Source organism: Salmo salar, chromosome 13, assembly GCF_965601325.2.
Source record: "Salmo salar chromosome 13, fSalSal1, whole genome shotgun sequence".
NCBI classification, from domain to species: domain Eukaryota; kingdom Metazoa; phylum Chordata; class Actinopteri; order Salmoniformes; family Salmonidae; genus Salmo; species Salmo salar.
Genome location: NC_138303.1, coordinates 50,643,230 through 50,651,725, shown reverse-complemented (window position 1 = coordinate 50,651,725; position 8,496 = coordinate 50,643,230). Strand labels below are relative to the sequence as shown.

Here is an 8,496-nt window from a genome sequence, read left to right as displayed (position 1 = left end):
TAACCTATTACGTACAGTATTTGAATCCTGTTAATTATTTCCTATTGAATTGAGTGGGTTATATAACTTAGCTTGGATCTGTCTTCTGACACGTTTTTCCACTGCTGGAAGGAAATAGCTCGAAGTCCACCATATTAATGAACCCCATGTGGACAGTGGGCGTTAATGTATGTAGAGTTCTTGAAATTAAGAGTTTTGCCTGTCTATTTCATTACATATAGTATGTATGTTGGCTACTTTAGTGTGTCTGTACTTTTCAAAAGTTTAGTTTGATTTAATATTACTGTTCTGTTTTTCTATTCAGCTGGTATTGATTATAGAGGCATTAAATACCAAAAGAAAGGTTCTGAATAAACCATTTTTTTTTTAGAAGATGTCAGCCCTGGGATTGTTATGTACTTGCCCAAAGATGCTGTGGGAGCAGGAACAGAATGTTAAATCACAAGTCACTATTAGACTTCATAATGCGACCCCCAACCTAGTTAATAGTGATATTTCAGCCCAAATCAACATTTCTGTCATTTCCATATCATTAAATCAGCATGATTTCCAAGGCATGTATTGCATATTCGCCCTAAACCTCAACAGTCTTCATTTCCAAAAGGAATGGAAAGAATGTAACCTCACCTTATTACAACTCAATGTCCTTAAATGCATCTTGAAATTGGTAAAATAAGTTAAATGTGTAACATAGGTGCCGGCCGACTTCAAGACACTTAAAGGGGAACTTGGCTTCATTTTTTGGCTTGCTCCTCAAGAAATGGTGGTTGCCATGACAGAAGCCAAACTTCAGTTGGCTTGGTGGTGTGGTTTGATGTGGGTGTTTCTTGGCTGTGTCCTTGCCACCTCTAAGACACACCCATCTGTCAGAAACTTGCCTGCAGCTGTTTCCCCCAACTCAATCACAACAAACAAACCTCCTGCAGGTTAAGTTCAATAACTACAGGTGAGATGCTGGAGGAAGCTTTGAACAGGTCAGTAGCCTTCAGAGTAATATGAGAATGCAATTGCTGAATTTACATAGATAGAAATGTAGTAAGACGTCCATGTATAGAATAAACAACACTTTACATAATACCATAGAAGCAGTGTTCTGCTAAGGTAACAATGTGCACATTTCATCGTTCATTGTCATTTCCAGCCAATACAGATACTATGCCTATGTGGATTTTGTCTGGTGGTAATGGGGTTACCTTGGCAAACATGTCAGAGTGGTCATACCTCCCTGTGTTGTGTCTTGTATACAACAGGAGTTCCCTGATCCTAGTGCAGAAGACAATACAAGTAAAAGTTGTGTCTAGAAAATGTTTTATGCAGAGTTCCAGGTCTCTCTCCAATCAGAGACATCAGTATCAAGCCTGTCAGTCTGGACTTCACAGCATCTTGCAAGTCTCCATGAACAAAATTGCATTTTGTTCTAAAGAAAGGACAAAGCTTTTTGCTAATGCACTTCACAACCAAAATGAGTCTACTAATTGTATCTGCTTGGCTGGGGAATTAGCCTCCTAATTTGTCAAGCCGTGTATACAACTCTTCAGATTTCACATAACATACATTACCTGTCGTTGTTGATGAAGCCGTCTGTGTTATCTGGGCAGTAACTCTGAGCACTATCGGAGGCCTCATGATGGCGTATCCTTTTCATAGGAGTCGAGGGAGACTCTGGCAACAATGGAGGAGGTGTCGTAAGGGTACTTATGTCACATGACACACGTTTATTCTGAGGTCTTGCCTGACAAGCTGTGAAAATAGCAAGGGATCAGTTAATGAAATTATTTTTTGAGGTGGTTAAACGATTCCAATCATATTGCTGGGCATGATTTGATACCCACCTTTGCTCTTTTTGGTAGGTCCCGGCATGACCAAGGGATCAATCATGCCTCAATTATAAGCATAGCTCGAGAAAATAATGGAATCTGGTTTGGAAGCTAATTCTATGCGTTACATACACTACTGTTCAAAAGTTTGGGGTCACTTAGAAATGTCCTTCTTTTTGAAAGAAAGGAAAAAACAAATTCCATTAAAATAACATCAAATTGATCAGAAATACAGTGTAGGCATTGTTAATGTTGTAAATAACTATTGTAGCTGGAAACGGCAGATTTTTTTATGGAACATCTACATAGGCGTACATAGGCCCATTATCAGCAACCATCACTCCTGTGTTCCAATGGCACGATGTGTTAGCTAATCCAAGTTTATCATTTTAAAAGGCTAATTGATCATTAGAAAACCCTTTTGCAATTATGTTAGCCTCACCAGGATTTTGACTTGACTGCAGTTCGGCGCCTTTACCAACTTCAGTGGGCAAATGCTCACCTTCGATGACCACTGGCATGCTGGAGAAGTGTGATCTTCATGGATGAATCCTGCTTTCAACTGTACCGGGCAGATGGCAGACGTATGGCGTTGTGTGGGCGAGCAGTTTGCTGATGTCAACGTTGTGAACAGAGTGCCCCGTAGTGGCGGTGGGGTTATGATATTGGTAGGCATAAGCTTCGGACAACTAAAACAATTGCATTTTATCGATGGCAATTTGAATACACAGAGATACCGTGACGAGATCCTGAGGCCCAGTATCGTGCCATTCATCTGCTGCCATCACCTCATGATTTAGCATGATAAATCACGGCCCCATGTCGCAAGGATCTGTCTACAATTCCTGCAAGCTGAAAATGTCTCAGTTCTTTCATGGCCTGCATACTCACCAGACATGTCACCCATTGAGCATTTTTGGGATGCTCTGGATCGACCTGTACGACAGCGTGTTCCAGTTCCCGCCAGTATCCAGCAACTTCTCACAGCCATTGAAGAGGAGTGGGACAACATTCCACAGGCCACAATCAACAGACTGATTAACTCTATGCGAAGGAGATGTGTCGCGCTGCATGAGGCAAATGGTGGTCACACCAGATACTGACTGGTTTTCGGATCCACGCCCCTACTTTTATTTTATAAGGTACAGTATCTTTGACCAACAGATGCATATCTGTATTTCCAGTGAAATCCACAGATTAGGGCCTAATGAATTTATTTCAATTAACTGATTTTCTTATATGAACTGGAACTCAGTAAGATTTTGAAATTGTTGCATGTCGCGTTTATATTTTTGTTCGGTGTAATTATAATCTCAAAATGGTATGTACCCTATATCAGTCAACAGAATCCAAGCAGTCTTATCAGTCTACTCTTGGCCTACTTGAAGTAGGCTACACATTGAGAGCGTGCGTAATTGTGCATGCTGAATGGCTTTCAATATCTGGGAAAAGATTCACATCAGGCAGCACTGTCGTAGAATGCGGTGATGATGCTTGTGGAACCTTACATTGGCAAGGAGAGAAATGTCACCATGGACAATTTCTTCACTTCACTGTCATTGGTGAACAAGTTGCTTGCAAAGAAAACAAGCCACAAAGTGAGACGGGAGCTCCCACCCTCTGCTCAAAATAAGGCACCTGCACAGCCGTTGTATTCCACAACAGTGCTGAAGAATGACAAGACAACAGGAACACAATAGAGAGAAAACCGGAAACTATTACACACTACAACCAAAAAAAGGTATGTCACAGTGTGTCAAGCAAGTGAAAGTTACGAAGATTTATGTCAACAAGGGATAACAGCTAAATTAAATCCAACTAATGTCATTGCGTGAAGATGCACACAATGTACGCATGAGCTGACAATAGTTGATTATTTTTGACTGCTGTCATAGCTACACTTACAGTGCATTTGGAAAGTATTCAGACCCCTTTTTTGAGAAATGTTTGTAAATGTATTAAAAATAAACAGAAATACCTTATTTACATATATATTCAGACCCGTTGCTATGAGAGTCCAAATCATCCTTGAAATGTTTCTACAACTTGATTGATTGGACATGATTTGGAAAGGTACCCACCTGTCTATATAAGGTCCCACAGTTGACAGTGCATGACAGAGCAAAAACCAAGCCATGAGGTCGAAGGAATTGTCCGTAGAGCTCAGAGACAGGATTGTGTTGAGGCACAGATCTGGGGTACTAAAACATTTCTGCAGCATTGAAGGTCCCCAAGAACACAGTGGCCTCATCATCTTAAATGGAAGAAGTTTGGAACCACCTAGAGCTGGCCGCACGGCCAAACTGAGTAATCAGGGGAGATGGACCTTGGTCAGGGAGGTGACCAAGAACTTGATGGTCACTCTGACAGAGCTCCAGAGTTCCTCTGTGAAGATGGGAGAACCTTCCAGAAGGACAACCATCTCTACAGCACTCCACCAATCAGGTCTTTATGGTAGAGTGGCCAGACGGAAGCCACAGTAAAAGGCACATGACAGCCCGCTTGGAGTTTGCCAAAAGGCACCTAAAGGACTCTCAGACCATGAGAAACAAGATCTTCTGGTCTGAGGAAACCAAGATTAAACTATTTGGCCTGAATGCCAAGTCACGTCTGGCGGAAACCTGGCACCATTCCTACGGTGAAGTATGGTGGTGGCAGCATGCTATGGGGTTTGTTTTTCAGCGGCAGGGACTGGGAGGATAGTCAGGATTGAGGGAAAGATGAACGGAGCAAAGTACAGAGAGATCCTTGATGAAAACCTGCTCCAGATCGCTCAGGACCTCAGACTGGGGCAAAGGTTCACCTTCCAACAGGAAACGACCCTAAGCACACAGCCAAGACAACGCAGGCGTGGCTTCAGGACAAGTCTCTGAATGTGCTTGAGGGGCCCAGCCAGAGCCCGGACTTGATGCCGATCGAACATCTCTAGAAAAACCTGAAAATAGCTGTGCAGCGACGCTCCCCATCCAACCTGACAGAGCTTGAGAGGATCTGCAGAGAAGAATGGGAGAAACTCCCTAAATTTAATTGTGCCAAGCTTGTAGCATCATAACCAAGAAGACTCGAGGTTGATGCCAAAGGTGTTTCAACAAAGTACTGAGTAAAGGGTCTGAATATTTATGTAAATGTGATATTTCAGTTTAAACATTTTTTATATATATATTTGCAAACATATCTAAAAACCTATTTTTACATTTTCATTATGGGGTATTGTGTGGAACTTTGTATCCATTCACTGATTGTTATAATATACAGCAAATTTCAACTGAGTTCCGTAGACTGGTCCTCCCTGGCTGTATGACCCTGCTGGGACACCTGTCACCATCTGATCCTGCTAAGACATGATGAGCATAGTGTTGTGTACTGACTGTGCACCATGACAGTGTAGAGCTGTTTATACCGTGTCATTGTGAAAAGATAGGGAAATAGCTAGGGAAATTGACAGATCAATAACGTTACATTGCTATACTGACTAATAAAACCTCACATTGATTTTCTGACGTCTTCAATTGTTTGGCTTCTGGTTTCATCGTTTGATTCAGGTCTAGTGTGATTGAGACAAAAATAATAGCTAAAGTTAGCTAATGGTACATAAAAAAATAAAAAAGTCTCCAAAACTTTTCCATACACACAACAGCTGTTAGATACTGCTGCCTAACAGAGCTGAACTGCCTGTAATAGCTACCGTAATAGCTAGCTAGCTAGTTCATTCCCTTCAGACAGAACTTCAGTTGAGAGGGAATGAAACATTAGCTAACGGTACATGTCAGTTACAATACTCAGCCCTGGGAATAAATACTTTTTAACATTTTGTCAAACAGCAGTTACAGTATCTCACAAAAGTGAGTACACCCCTCACATTTTTGTAAATATTTGAGTATATATTTTCATGTGACAACACTGAAGAAATGACACTTTGCTACAATGTAAAGTAGTGAGTGTACAGCTTGTATAACAGTGTAAATTTGCTGTCCCCTCAAAATAACTCAACACACAGCCATTAATGTCTAAACCGCTGGCAACAAAAGTGAGTATACGCCTAAGAGAAAATGTCCAAATTGGGCCCAATTAGCCATTTTCCCTCCCCGGTGTCATGTGACTTGTTAGTGTTACAAGGTCTCAGGTGTGAATGGGGAGCAGGTGTGTTAAATTTGGTGTCATCGCTCTCACACTCCTCATACTGACTGGTCACTGGAAGTTCAACATGGCACCTCATGGCAAAGGACTCTCTGAGGATCTGAAAAAAATAATTGTTGCTCTACATAAAGATGGCCTGGGCTATAAGAAGATTGCCAAGACCCTGAAACTGAGCTGCAGCACGGTGGCCAAGACCATACAGCGGTTTAACAGGACAGGTTCCGCTCAGAACAGGCCTCGCCATGGTCGACCAAAGAAGTTGAGTGCACGTGCTCAGCGTCGTATCCAGAGGTTGTCTTTGGGAAATAGACGTATGAGTGCTGCCAGCATTGCTGCAGAGGTTGAAGGGGTGGGGGGTCAGCCTGTCAGTGCTCAGACCATACGCCGCACACTGCATCAAATTGGTCTGCATGGCTGTCGTCCCAGAAGGAAGCCTCTTCTAAAGATGATGCACAAGAAAGCCCGCAAACAGTTTGCTGAAGACAAGCAGTCTAAGGACATGGATTACTGGAACCATGTCCTATGGTCTGATGAGACCAAGATAAACGTATTTGGTTCAGATGGTGTCAAGCGTGTGTGGTGGCAACCAGGTGAGGAGTACAAAGACAAGTGTGTCTTGCCTACAGTCAAGCATGGTGGTGGGAGTGTCATGGTCTGGGGCTGCATGAGTGCTGCTGGCACTGGGGAGCTACAGTTCATTGAGGGAACCATGAATGCCAACATGTACTGTGACATACTGAAACAGAGCATGATCCCCTCCCTTCGGAGACTGGGCCGCAGGGCAGTATTCCAACATGATAACGACCCCAAACACACCTCCAAGACGACCACTGCCTTGCTAAAGAAGCTGAGGGTAAAGGTGATGGACTGGCCAAGCATGTCTCCAGACCTAAACCCTATTGAGCATCTGTGGGGCATCCTCAAAAGGTGGAGGAGTGCAAAGTCTCTAACATCCACCAGCTCCGTGATGTCGTCATGGAGGAGTGGAAGAGGACTCCAGTGGCAACCTGTGAAACTCTGGTGAACTCCATGCCCAAGAGGGTTAAGGCAGTGCTGGAAAATGATGGTGGCCACACAAAATATCGACACTTTGGGCCCAATTTGGATATTTTCACTTAGGGGTGTACTCACTTTTGTTGCCAGCGGTTTAGACATTAATGGCTGTGTGTTGTGTTATGTTGAGGGGACAGCAAATTTACACTGTTATACAAGCTGTACACCCACTACTTTACATTGTAGCAAAGTGTCATTTCTTCAGTGTTGTCACATGAAAAGATATACTCAAATATTTACAAAAATGTGAGGGGTATACTCACTTTTGCGAGATACTGTACCTTGCCGTACATCAATCAAATAAAGAGTAGCCAGTTTCTGCTCTGTTTGCTTTTACAACTTGGAGAAAAGGCGTTATATCCAGAGACAGCAGCTGCAGACAGCAGCACCGTGCTGGTCTTATAAGCCAGCCTTTCAGAAGCTTTGCACGCCAAACAGCCTACCCAACTACTGTGAGGTGCTTTTTGTATCACTGTGCAATGATAAAGCAATTTTAGAATGTGGGGGGATCATGTCGTCATCGTCGTCGTCGTCCCCCCCGTCCCCAGTGAAAGTTGCCCACCTCGGTTTTTGGATGAACTCAGAAAATAAGGTCTGTAGTTAACGTAGGCTTAGGAGATCTTATACGTTTTGTTCTATGAGATCATCTTCATCAGTAAACCTAACATTTTCAAGCATTTATGTAATCTAAAAAAGCACATAAAGGCTTCATAACGGTCATGTTAACTGACGGATATTATTTCATAGAACAAAACCTATAAGATCTCCTAAGCGTGTGTTAACCTCAGACCTTATTTTCAGTGTTTACCCAAAAACCTATTCTTTCCCCATTCGTTTTCGCCATAGGAATGGCTGAACGAACAGAGGTAACTAATTTCCGGGTTTTAGGACTACAAGCTGGTGAGATCTATAATCCTCTCTTATGGCCCTCTCAATATCTTTTTGATCTTATGCAGCATTCATATGCATGTATGTATGGATGCAGTCGCGATAGCAGACCCTTACTACACTGTAAGATCGCTTTCCGCTCTTCCGTACTCCGCCAAAAACATAGTATGTACTGTTTGATTCTATCTTTCCCATGCTAAAATATTTGTGAAGGTACACTATGTTTTTTTTGTGGCAATAGATAACAGTGGATAGAATGGACTCCGTGCCCAGTTTAATCAATTGATTTGTAGGCCCCGATTCCGTGATGTTCTTTAAATGAATTGATCAAGCTTCTCTCTCTCTCTCTCTCTCTCTCTCTCTACCCCTCTCTCTCTCTCTACCCCTCTACCCCTCTCTCTCTCTCTCTACCCCTCTCTCTCTCTCTCTCTACCCCTCTCTCTCTACCCCTCTCTCTCTCTCTCTACCCCTCTCTCTCTCTCTCTCTCTCTCTCTCTCTCTCTACCCCTCTCTCTCTCTCTCTCTACCCCTCTCTCTCTCTCTCTCTCTCTCTCTACCCCTCTCTCTCTCTCTACCCCTCCCCCTCTCTCTCTCTCTCTCT

General features: G+C 42.9%; 1 protein-coding gene across 4 annotated transcripts in view; it reads left to right on the top strand.

Annotated features, from left to right (window-relative positions):
- Positions 1-8,496, top strand: part of LOC106567360 (MORN repeat-containing protein 1) — a 101,905-nt gene that overhangs the window by 82,506 nt on the left and 10,903 nt on the right. The window lies entirely within an intron of this gene.